Source organism: Passer domesticus, chromosome 5 (assembly GCF_036417665.1).
Source record: "Passer domesticus isolate bPasDom1 chromosome 5, bPasDom1.hap1, whole genome shotgun sequence".
Taxonomy (NCBI): Eukaryota; Metazoa; Chordata; class Aves; order Passeriformes; family Passeridae; genus Passer; species Passer domesticus.
In genome coordinates this window covers 35,178,784-35,192,219 of record NC_087478.1, presented here as the reverse complement: position 1 = coordinate 35,192,219, position 13,436 = coordinate 35,178,784, and the positions used below count along the sequence as shown (strand labels likewise).

The 13,436-nt window shown below is 36.5% G+C and overlaps 1 long non-coding RNA gene across 2 annotated transcripts; it reads left to right on the top strand.

Moving 5' to 3' along the window:
- The first annotated feature begins 9,880 nt into the window (after positions 1-9,880).
- Positions 9,881-13,139, top strand: LOC135301330 (uncharacterized). Of its 2 annotated transcripts, none has more exons than XR_010363078.1 (4): positions 9,881-9,983; positions 10,662-10,729; positions 12,357-12,482; positions 12,834-13,139. It is a non-coding gene; the product is annotated as an uncharacterized LOC135301330 (long non-coding RNA). The 2 variants fall into 2 exon arrangements; XR_010363079.1 differs by lacking the exon at positions 12,834-13,139 and adding an exon at positions 12,621-12,827.
- The last annotated feature ends 297 nt before the right edge of the window (positions 13,140-13,436 follow it).

Genomic DNA, 13,436 nt, shown 5'->3' with positions numbered 1-13,436 from the left:
TCAATGGCAATTCCTGAGAGGCAATGTAAGGCACTCTAATTTCCTGTCACAGTGACATCATCTCCCTTTTTCTGCCTTTCTGCTATCAGCAATAGTTCGCATCAACAGATATCTTGCCTCCTTCAGCAAGCAGGCCTAAAAGTACTGAGAGAAGTGGAGCCCATGTCCCCAGCTCATAGAACAGGCGTGCTAAGTGTCCAACTCCCCTTTTCCTTTCCTGGGAGAGATGTTGATTCATACTTACTCTTCCACACTCTTCAAACAGCATATTCCTCCTCCTCATCTGGGGAGGTCCACGTTTCATTGCTTCTCTACCTTTGAGTCCTCATTCAAAACAGCAGGTGTGGCTACAAATATTTACACACTTCACAGATGGAGTAACAGCTCATTGGAAAATAGATGCACACAGTTCAAAATGCAAGAGAAGAAAAAAGGAAGGGAAAATTTAATGAATTTGTAGATAAGATTATTTATTTGACCACCACACATGCAACACTGAATATCCACTCCTATCATTTCTGTTTTACCCTTGAAGGGGAGTAGTTGGAGTGCAGAGTACCTTAGGGGACCTAGACCTGGAAGGAGACATCCATTGCTGTATCCCCAGTCCTGCCTTGTATGCCAGCTATGGGCAAAGAAGTCAGGCTGCTCTTCTGCTATCATCTTATGGCTCCCATCATCCTGCACCATGTCTCGTAATTACTTCTGTCTCTATGCTTGTGAATCCAAAGGTGCTGGGAGAGATGGCATGAAATACAAGAGAAATGGAAGCAGTGGTTACTAGTGCAAAACTCCACACCATGGAGTCCTGTAGCCTCAGGACATAGAAACTTTTCCATAAAACCAAAGATTTAGAATGGTTCTCAAGACTGCCTATGAAAGACAGACCCTTGTCTCCTTGCTTCTTCCACTGTTTATCAATCTGTGCAAGAATTGAGCAGAGAACATGCACAGACCTATGTTCCTTCACTTGGTTTTTAGCCATCTTTTCAGGTCAAGTCCATTATGGGCAGTGGTTGGTTCTGAAAATTCTGAAAGAATTAATATTCCTGACAGAAGCTCATTCTTCTTTCTAACAGAGTTCCAATGAAAATAGCCAGGAATTAAAATAAGGATATTTCCTTTCTGAAAATGGTTTTGTTTTGTTTGTATGAATTACTCAGTTGCTAATTTCACTCTTCAGAACCTGCACTGATTGTCAACACAAAACTCAGAATATTTTATGAGCCTACAAATTACGAAAAATCTGCTTTTTCTAGAATGGGAATATAAAAGTGTTCACAGAATTCTACTGGAAGTGCTCATGCAGTTTTATCAAAGCTAAAATTAAGCCCAGGGGTGATTTTAGCATTTCACAAATTTACTGCAAAATTCTGGAGAAGTTGAATGTCATTATTTATGAATTTCTGCCACGTGAACTGAGAAATGGACATAAGAACCTTCAGGAGGTATCAAGGTTTGTTTGCTTTGTTTTTCTCCCCTAATTTAATTAACTTACATTTAATATAGCACAAATACCAGCTGTATGGCGAAAAACATTACCATTCCTTACTTTTAAAACTTTATGGAATTTCCCTTTAAATAATTAGCAGTTAAGATTGTGGAGCCCTAAATCTGTTTTATTGTGGCCCTGAGAAACAGATTCAAACTAAGAAAACCTGGGCGATTTTAGATTCTCTAAACTTTATTGCAATTTCAAAGTTAAAAAAAAAAATAAATTTTTGACCTTCTCTTTAGAAAGTGTATATGTACATGAGGTGATAGACTGGAATTGACAGTCTCACAGAGTAAGAGTTTGTCATCCAAATTCCCTTCAAAAATGTATATGGGCAGGTGATATGAAATACTGTCCGTGAGAGTAATTGAAGACTGCTCCCTTTCATTTGGGACTTGTCTTTAAGTCTGGAAAATAGTTTTTTAAGATGAAAATGGATAGATTTTAAAAATATTATAAAGATATTTCTAAAAAAGCTTTTTGCATCCTGTAGCTTCGCAGCATTTGGAAGACAGCTGGCAGCATTGTAAGTTTTGACAAGACGTCTGAGACACTTAAAAATACATTGTTAGGTGTTTGAGTAAATATCTTAAAGCACTGACTGCTGCATAAAACTATCTCTATGTATATAATCTCTTCCTTACTTCATTGCTTTTAATAGAAAGTGCTGTGTTTTGGGGCTATCACCATGTGGTGTGTAACGCATTAATGTATTCCACTGTCTACCCCTCATTTTACATAATGATCCCTTTATGTTTGTACAGTATTGGACTTCGGTGTATGATGTACAAAACAAAAAGCTAAAACCATCATTCTAGTCAAATAAATACTATGCTTGCAGTAGTCTTTAGCACTATCAAGTGGCAGTAGATAATCTGCTGCCACTTTGCCTTATACTCAGTAGGACGAATTATGGATCACAATTTATTCTTTAATGTTTGCATGCACTTAAAATGTTAATCTATCAGACAGATAGCACAACTTATTTCTGAATGTGCATTTCTGAATGGGCTTTTGACTCCTAACACATTTGATGGTAAACAAAATGAAATAGGTTCCTTTAGACATTACTCATGTGGGGATTACTTGTAGATAGAAATGAACATGCTGGGCATTCATCTCCTATGAGAGTATGTGACTTGTGGATTTCTTAAATTTTCAGATTCTCAGTCTGCAAAGCACCAATTCATCACCTAGTCAGACATTTACTCCGTTGCTAGCCCTGGAGTTTAATCCAGTTACCGAGGAGTGAAATCAGTACTTTGGATTTATGCTGCATTGCAAAGAGACTTTCTGAAACTGCATTCACTCTTGACTCACTCAAAAGAGAAACTGTCCTATTGCATGGGAAATTTCATTCATTGATTCATCATCTCCACTGCTAAAAGCATTTTAGCATGAGCATACTTAATTCTTACCTGTGTTTCTAAAATGTATGGTGCCCTTTTTCCCACAAAGCAAATATAACTATGTCACAGTTTAGGGCAATTGAAGAGGTGGACACTCTAAAATGAGTCTCTTCCTTTAGTTTCAACCAATCCATTTCCACCAACAGGGAGAAAAAAAATAGGAGCTGATATAAGTGAAAAAAATAACAGTTTAATAACAAGCTAAACAGTAAAAGGCAAAAAAAAAAAATCCTAACAAACTCTGAGTAGTCACTGGACACAAAGGAGCTAGTTTGCTGAGTTTAATTTATGCCATGATTTGAGGAAAATGTATTCTTCTGAGCTTACCCCTGCAGCTATGCAGTCAACAGGGAGTTTTCTTGCTATAACACATGTGGTTGTACACTTTTCCTGCTACTCCAAATATCCAAATGCAAAATCCAGCATTCAGAGACATCATGCGGAGTTTTGACATTCCCAGGGTACCCAAGGTCTGGAAGCTGATGAATGGATTATAATGAGATATAAATACACAGTATTTTTAACCCTGACATATATGAACTAGTCTCAATAACATTTCTCATTTCTTCTAAGAGAAAACAGTATGAGCACTGGTCTACCATAGAAGCTAAAACTTGGCAAATACAAGCAGCATGTCTTAGGATTTATTAAAGAGCTTTTATTGTCACTTTCACTAATACAATAGAAAAAGTAAATGTTCAAAACACAGTCAACTTGAGAAAGTTTTTAACATCTTCTGAAATTTCAGATTGATAGGTTGAGTAAAATAGGGATAGCCCTCACTGTTTCTAAATTTGAACACCGCGTTGGGAAGTATGTAACTGTAATGAAATTACTTTTATAAAATGCAGCTGTGGATTGCAGCTCTCTGTGGCCTGTGCCATCCCTCTTTGTGAACTGAGAGGTGTTATATAATGGCTCTCCAAAACCAGCATTTTGTAGAGGTGGTCATATGCTGCAAACAGGGAGCTGTCACATGTTGGACCTTTCAACACACACTGCTACAAATGTTATAGTTACACTACTGGATTACTCATGTATTGGTCTCCCTAATGTCACTGCAGGATTATTTGGAGCCGGGTGGGGGTGGTGGTATGAAGCTAGAACATCTTAATTTTGTTTTTTATCTTCTGGGAGCACATAATAGCTAAAAAGCACCTAGCTAGACCTCCTCATTGTAACAATATTCACAATTACTACAGTAATTTTGGGGTGATGCCCTGGCAAGAAATCCAGCCGTGATTTGTAAAACTGTTAAAATATGTGGACAAGCATATAATATCCTATACCACTCAGTGGCATAGAAGCATCATTTCTGGCCGAATTTATGAGGTTTGGAAGCACGCACCACTATGAAAACTGGCATCACTAGATATAGAGGCAGAGGTATGCTGTGTGTGGACAGAGCTGCTCAAAAAAAGCCATTCACCTGTTTCACTGCTGTGATGAGGAAACTTCTCTGGGAAGAAAAACTCTAGTAGTTATTTTTCTGCAAAAGCCGGAACCAGTTGTCTTGTTAATAGATAAGACAAGTGTTAGTGAATTCATTCAAACTTTAACAGAAAATCTTTCCATCAGTCTAGCTTCTGTAGACAACAGAAGTGTTTTAGAGTGAGACATATTTTAAACTTTTTCACTCATCCAACTCTTTTAACAAGCTTGTTCTTATGTTCACATAGTTTGAGATGCAGTGAGAAAATGATAATTAAAAAAAACAACAAACTCAAGTCTAAGTTCTTTTCTTGTAACATAAGGGTTCCATAAAAAAAGAGATTATAATTAGCATTCAATATTATGAGTGTATAAGAAATAGATGAAGATTTACATTAAGCAGTGAGACTACTCAGTGCAAACTGAGCCATGTGACAAATCCAAAGTCCATTAGTCTTTCTGGATTCTGTATAACTACATCTTCTCATCACTGAATTTGTTTCATTCCTTATGCAAAGTCTTTTTTTGCCAGAGAATTTCTCCTGTCATACACCTTGAGCGTGCGATAAATCTAACTTCTAATTATGATAAAAATTGAAAATATTATTATTACTTAAATTGTTACTTCACTAGTTCTGATTCCCAGCTGGCTCCATTTTAGACTGACTCCATTGTAATAATTATGCTGATGAACAGAGAAAAAAAAAAGCCTTTTCTGCAGAGAAGAGACTTCTGTTTAATTTATAACAAGTTTTAATAGATACTGTTGCAAATACCAGGGAGTGAAGGGAGAAAAAGCAAAAAATATCCCCTGCACTTATAATGGTTGGTAGCTGCACTGCTTCATGCTTCTGCATAAGCTGAATGTGTTTTTAAAATTATATATCCACAATTTCCAGTGGCCTTCTATCTACCTGTTGTCAAAAATGATTGATTTACTGTAAGAAATATGGTGTAAGACACAAATACCAATGAGAATCTCGTCTGATATATTAATTTGTTTCATTTTGATTTCTTTTGTACACAACATTGCTTTTTTATTATATGAAGAATTATTTATGATTTTCTTTTTGAAAAGTATATTTGGAATGAAAAAAACCTCAAAACAAAAGTACTTTAAAGGAATGACTTCTAACAAAAACCCTGAAATATTCGCTTACTTTTATGTGGTATGTTCATGATACAATTGATCATGAACAAGGCAACCAAGAAACTCTGTTCCAGGGCTGGTTATCTTTAAATTTTTTAGTTTACCAGATGACAGATTTCTTTGTCATTCTCTGTACAAATAACATTTTATGAGCTAAGATATGAATAAAGACACTGTCTAAATGAAGAATTTTACTGACTATTTATCAAACACTAAAATGTATTGGTGCCATGCAGAAAATAAATTAATGAATCTATCACTTTTTTAAAAAACATTATTGCTAATTATTATCTTATACCAGCACCCATGGGTTATTGGTACTTCCCAAGCTTGATGGGACAAATATCATGTTAGGAAAAGTGGCACGTAAAAATGGGACAAAATATTTAATACCCTGGCAAGATAATAAGCATGAACTTTAGAAGGGATTATTTAACTTAGAAGTTTTTTCTCATTTCCTTGGTTTTGACACCCTTTTTCTTAAGTAAATAACCTCCACATTGATCAACTGTTATGTCTTGACTTCATGTCTTTCTCTCATTTACAAGCTAAATTTTATCAATTGGAAAAAGGACTGGGGAGAATCCACTGACTGAAAACTTCAATGATTTTGCAGCCATGGTGAAAGTAAAAAAATAGTATGTACTAGTGAACATGTGCTGTGGTTTACCCAGACAGAAATGCTAGGAAAGCAAGGCTTGGTAAAAAGTAGGACAACCATCTGAAACAGAGCAAGTAACAGATAAAGGGGGACAGGTAAACATCCAGAAAACTGTCTGGAAAAATGTAATTAAGCAGTCATGTCAGTGCTCTATTCCCAAATTGAAGGAGTCTTTCCAGTGCCATTTCTATCCAGAACTTAAATAAATGACCTTGGAAAGTGAAGTAGAGAACAAAGAACACAGATTTTAAAACTTGCGAATCACTCCATCTTGGGAAGGCTTGCAAACACTTTGAAGAACAAGATTAGAAGTTAAAATACTTTTGAAAAATTGGAAAAGTAGATGCAATTTAATAAAGGCCAATTTAAAGTTTTATACTATGTGGAAATAATCTTGACAGACAGAGGATGGGGAGCACCTGCCTAAACTCTGAGAGGTATGGTGAATGGCAGAGTGAATACATATAAAAATACAATGGTTTTGTAAAACAAAAGAAATCACAACAAAGCAAAAAAGAAATAACCCATGAATATCACTCTTGTATGTACAAATATCTATACTTTAAGATTTGGAATAGTTATTTGGATCTGAATGCAGTGAGAGAAAATTGTAGCACAAGATAGAGTTGGAAAACGGATAAAAAAGAATGATCAGAGGTCTAAATAATATGATTTCTGAAGAAAATCTGAAGGAGCTGAGTTATCTAGTTTAGAGTAAAGAAGTCACAACAATAGATTTTAAATGCATGGAAGGTTCGTTTCCAAGATTATGATGATAAAAGGTCTTGTCATATTCACTTTAGCTGAAACAAGAAGCAATAAGCTTAATTTGCAAAATGGTCAGGGGTTAGGAAATGAGTTACAGCAGGCAGAATAGTTGAATAGTAAAATGCTGTATGTGGTAGTTTGTGGGGATTTTGTTTGGGGTTTGACGGTTTTTTTGTGGGTTTTTTTGCATTTTTTCCATCCTTGAGAGATGGCTAGAATCAACTGAGTGGCTTTCTAAGGTCTAGAGATAGGTAAAACACTCTAGTCTTTCTGTAGGGTAGATGATCTCTTAGCCTCTTTTCCAACTCTATTTTCTATTATTCTACCTTCAGTCCATCTACTCATAAATCCTATACTTCTCTGTTGTACATGGTTGGCTGCAAAATGTATTGATGGACACAATTTTCCAAAGAAAAGAAATAGAGGAAATAAAGTGGAGGTTCCAGGTTGCGAAGTGAACACTTTCCAGTGGGACCGGGAGTGCAGAACCAGGGCACAGCTCCAGCTTCCACCATGGTGGAAGATAGCCATAGCCACCATGGAGGTAGGTGGAGACCAATGGAAAGAGCAGGGAGGACAACAGATCAGAAAACTGTGATAACTGTGCAGATGGATTAGATGCCTTTAGGAAGGAAATCTGATACAATTAGGAGTCATAAATATTTTATATAAAAAACCCTTTCTCTATTAATAGATAGTAGACATATGTATCTCTTTAGATTAATAGTTAAAAATATGTTCATGGTGGGAGGAGGGTGTATATGTGTGTTTGTTTGCTCAGACATAGGAATAAGGAGCAACAAGACATCTCTCTACGAGGGATGATAGGATTCCCCATTTGTGTCTTCTTACATGAACAATTAACAGCAAATCTACTGAACAAAAAGCTTTACTCTTGCTCTCACCTAATTAATCTGTTCAAATCTTTACTCATAAGTTCCAGAAAGAACCTTTTTCTGTTGAGGTTGCCTCTGGCTGGAAATTTTCCAGTAGGAAGTTTATCTGTCCTTAAAATTAAAGTCCACCAAAAACCAGTCTTAAGTGACTTAGTGCAAAGTCTGAGGTCCAGGATTAGAGTGTTTTGGGTTTTTTTTTTTTAAGTCGGAGACAGACAGGAAGGACAGGAAACATTACACTCTAATTTGAACATGATGCTTCTATGACAGACCACTTTCTTTAAGTTCTTACTTTCTGTTTTCTCATGTTGCACAGCTCTGCCCCAGCTGCAGCCCTTGGCACACCCTGATGCTGATCTTTCTTGCTCTGCTCTGTTCTGGACATTGGAACAGCCTTCCCCTTTGTCTGTGCAATGGAACATTGAGTAGAGAAGGGCTTGAGTCTTACACTAAGTATCTCTTTTCCCAAACTTTCAGGATATAACACAATTAAAAGCCTAGACAAACAAACCAACAACAACAACAACAACAACAACAACAAAAAACCAACCAAAAAAAAACCTACTAAAAAAACCCCCAAAAAATCCAAAAAACAACCCATTATATAACCCAAACCAAACAAAACCAGAAACCTCTCAGAACACCCAACCAAACAAAAAAACCTAAAAACAACAAAAAAAAAGAAAATACCTAACATGAATGAGATCTTGCCCTTCAGCACTCCATTCCATGTCTTCACTTGTGTTACCGATTTGAGGAAATGGGAATGTCTGAGATTTTTATACTTACTACTTCATTTCTTTCTGACCAAAGACTTTCAAAAGAAAACTATTTTCACTTCAGATATGTAATAAATACCTCTGTGTTATATATGTGTATTTTAAATTAAAAATAAAATCCACAGTTTTCCTCTAATTTTCTTAACCTGTGTTAAATCTGTTCTTACAGTTCATGTTTCTCTAGGCTCTCTCTTTTCTACCTTTCTTTGTATTTTGGTTTAATGATTTATCTTGAATTCAATTAACTTTATATATTAATGTCTCTTTCTGGCAAAGCCCCAGATGACCACAGGACCACTCCTCTTCTTATTTAAGCACATGACAGCAGTCATATTAAATTCAATAGTGCAAGATACAGTTTTTTTATGGATTCAGATCACCAGAGTTACATTTTCTTCAATTTCATATTAGTAATATATTAATTTTCTTTAGAAAATTTAGAGATAAACTGATGTACAGGGATAATATAATAGTAAAATGTCATTTAAAATTGAGTTCTTATATGTCACAGCTGAGTGTAAAAATAAACATGATAAAAAATAAATACATTTAGTGCATTGTAGCTACAAGATTGAATGGATGCATAAAGTGGTGACTTCTTTATATGGCACAAACACTACATGCATATTCCCACTTCATTTCATTAACCAATTCAGACAAGGAAAATATTTTTTTATCATTCCATCCATAAACAGAGAAAGAGAAGTTTAAAAACTGGGGAGAAAAAGACAGATAAAATGACTCTAAACTGCTCATCATGGGACAAATTTTTCATTATCTTACTTTTTCCCCAGCTTTTCAGTGATAGAAAGCATTCTACTCTATTTGTCAAACTGCTGTTTGGAGAGCTACATTAAGCAGCGAAAGTATATAAATATATTTGAAAGCACCAACCAGAAGCAGATTTAAACAGGTTTGATTGGCATGACTCACTGAGACCCTGCATTCAAAGGGACCTGCTGGGATTACCATTTATGTTATTTCCTGAGAAATAGCAGGGATACAGCTCTGTGCATGGTCAATACCCACCCCAGATATCAAAGTGTGGAAGGTAGCTGTCCACACTGAAACTAGTCACCCTGGACTCTCACAAGCACTAGATCCTAATTCTTCTAATGTTCACCTAATGCTATAAAAGATGAAAAAGTCAGGACGGGGGTGCTCCTGGAGTTAATTCCTTGACTAAAAAGCAACAATTAGATGCCTAAAGGAGCTAGGGCAGTACTGAGAGCTCAGGTGCCTGGTAATAAGCTTTATCTCTCATCTCTTTCCCTTTTTGCCCCAGGCCAAAGTAAGGAAGCTGTGAACAGCTGTGCCCCCTCTGCTCTGCTCCTGCCCCTCCCAACTCTCCAATTCTTCCTCTTGCACCTCTTGTAGCTGGCTGCAGCAGTCAGGTATGATACATTTCTGTATCCAGCCTTCTGCTCTTTCACTGTGCAGATTGCCTCCTGCATTCACTGAGTAATATTTTGGCATCTTTTCTGCTCTGAGACCAGCAGTGCTAGTAGCAGAGAGATGTCTGCACAGCAGTAAAGAGGAGACAGGATTTCAGGTCATTGGGAACGTGCTTTTGAGTGGGATTGGTGCTTGGAAACATTTCTCCTGATAGTGACATTAGCACCCAGTGGGCTTTGTGCTGCAATTTTGTGCCCGTGGCAGATACTCAGGCACAGGACAGCTGGCCTGGCATGATTGGAGAGAGAGTTCAGCTTAGAAGGGTTGGGGCATTTCTGCAATTGCTGCTGAATTGTTTTTTTTTTTTTAAACATAGGAACATATTTTGGTAGTTGCATTAAATGCTAAAAGCATACAGCCATACAGTGTAGAGAAAAGTCCCTTTTCAAGAACACACTTTAAAAAATCAATGGCTGATTTTCTATATAATTATGACAGGATAGAGTCAAGGTACTTCCTGACTCCAAGAAAACATAGAACAACAAACCCTCTAGATTCCCTTCAGAAAGTCCATTTGTCACTGTCACAACTTGTCTATATGCTGAACAATGCCAATAAATCTATTTCAGACTTGTGTTTCTGACACAACAAATCATATTTGTCCCTTTTTCCTGCAGCTTTTTCTCTGTTTCTTGGGCAGGAACCACATGGCAGATAATAGTGATCTGACCTTTCTCTTGTCCTGGTATGTAAAGTTTTTTCTCTTCTTTTCTTTATCACTCTTTATATATACAACTAGAATAAATGTCAGGAGCTGACAAGAAGTAAAACAATTTGTTCATTTCCAACTCTTGCATAAGACAGCCAACAGAAAAAAGACATCTTACAGTAAGATATTTTAAAGACAAATATTTTATTCAATGTTTGTGAAACAGTGAGTGACACTGCTGCTCACACCATCCTTTTCTATAATGAAACTTAAAATACAAGTAAGGAACACTCTTCTGAAGTGCAGAAATAAACCAGTGCTGTCTCAATGCCATACAGCAATCATGTTCATCCCACCCCTTTTAGACAGGTCTTCCAGAGCCACCTACTTCTCCTTAAAGCCCAATCCCTTTAGAATGTTTCCTCTATTTCAAAGACTAGTTCTAATATACTCTTTTATTCAAAATAACAAGATTTGTAAATGTTGTACTTTGTTCAATAAAACAGAAGATCTTCTTCCTTTCCTCTCCCTCCCATTACAACCAAACACCTGTAATTTTTATTAGAATTAGTTAAATATGGTCCTTTTTTAAGGTAAGTGCTCAATTTATTTTTTTATTATAAGTTTATTCTATCAGACTTTTAATCTAAGAATACTTTAAAAAAATGTGTATAAAGTTAATAAATTATTAATATATATTTCAATAAATTTTTAATGAGCTGTTAAAAATCCCAGCAGGCTGTTAGGTTGCTTACCACTCTGGCTTCTAGCTCATAGCCTTGAGGCGGTGGGCATGTATAGCAACAAAGCAAGTATTGTTCCTACCTGCAACTCTTAATTACTTTTTAACACTTCATTTTTACAAAGGACTGCATGAGGTTTTTTCCACTCATTCTCTACCTATTCAGTTTCTTGGCTAATGAAGTACATTGATGCCTCTTGGCCCCAGGGAACCAATATTTTTGGTAACGTCTTGCAGCAGGGGTAGGAATTTTGCCACAAAATTTTCTTCTGAGTAAGAGCTTTGTGTTTGATGACTGGGACATAGAAGGACTCAGAACAGGGGCAGGGAATGAAGCAGCTCACAGCTTTGGTTTCTAGGACTTTACTGACAGCCTATTGACATTTCTAAAATATTCCACCACTGCAACTGCCTTTCTCACTTCCCCCCTGTCACTTGATTCAGAAAGACTAAAAATAAAGTGGAAAGTTACACAGAGGGTGTGCCGAGTCTTTCTTCTACAGTCTTTCTTCTACAGTTTGTGAATATCAGATTTTAAAACCAACTGGTTGAAATAATGTTAAACTTCTCAGAGCACAACACTAGTGCAGCTACTGGAAAGACTTCCTGGAATAAGCCCTTACACATACATCTTCTCTTCTGCTTTACTTAGATGTAAAGCAGTGTTTTTGGGTAGGCTGTTTTGGGCAGAATGAAGCAACCTTTCCTATTTAAGAACAATGAAGATCAGAAACAAATCCAAAAGCAAACCTCTTCAGATTGGGCTGATAAGGTAGGCTCCCATGTATTCTTCTGCCAACTTTTCTTTTTCTACTTATGAATGCATAAATACATTATTTAATTGTTCTGTAACAGACAGGCTGATGCAGTGCAGATCTGCCTAAGCTTAATATAAATTTTTGTTTTCCTTTCTTCATCCAGAGAGGGGAAAATGGGAATGAAGGGCCATGGACACAGGGCTATCCATGGAAGTGACTGGGGAGGTCAAGTACTCCAGTAGCACAGAAAGATCCCATCTCACAGGCAGAGATGTTTTTCCAAATAAAGGTAATTCCATCATTGTAGAATTGAAAAAAGGTGGAGGAAAGACCTCCTCACCTTAAGATGTACAATGTCTGATTATATGGAGATGTAAAATATATGTATGTGTTTTTCCTTTAAGAAAATTTGCTTTTTTTTCATAAGGTAGTTGTCTTAACTTTGAAGATATAAATTGAGAATGGGAAGTTTAGCTGCCAAAAACCTTCCTGCAACATACCCAAGTAACCTATAATTTGCTGGAGCATATAAAGGATAGAGCAACTGGATGGCAAAAATGGCCAGTCTTAGAAGTCTGGCACCACAAAATCTGCCACTGTAGTAACTCCATCACCTATGAATATCTGTGTTCATCTTCAGAGCCAGGAGCTAAGCGCAATCCTCTCCTGAACCCAGGGAAGATGAAAGTGCATAGGGTCCTGCAGCTGGCTGCTCACAGCCAAACAGCTTCAGTGGATGCAACCTGCCTGTCCTAACTGAGCTCATTCCATCCCTGTCTTACTGCTGAAACACTGACCACCTGAAGGTACTGCAGGAAATGAAGCTTCACTCCTGGTCTTTGTTTTAATTTTCCACTATGTTTTCCATATGTATTTACAACAAATGTGAATTGAAAGTATAACTAGCATAGTCATATTGATAAATAAATTCAGCAGCTTACAATGAGATTGATAACCTATTTCAATTAATTTGTTAAAACTGTGAAATATTGTTATGTTTAAAAAAATTTAATTTGCGCCCAAAATATTCAGGGAGGTAGCAAGTTCCTAAATTGACACAAACTGAGAAAGGGATTAACACATCAATGAAACACATGAACTCTAATCTGGCTTAAATTTTTATGTAATTGAGCTGAAAGCTATTTATAAGACATTCAGACACACTGGAAGGGAAAATTATGCCAAAGAACTCCTGATCAAAAACATTCTATTCAACTAGTAGTCCAGCATTTTGTGACATTAC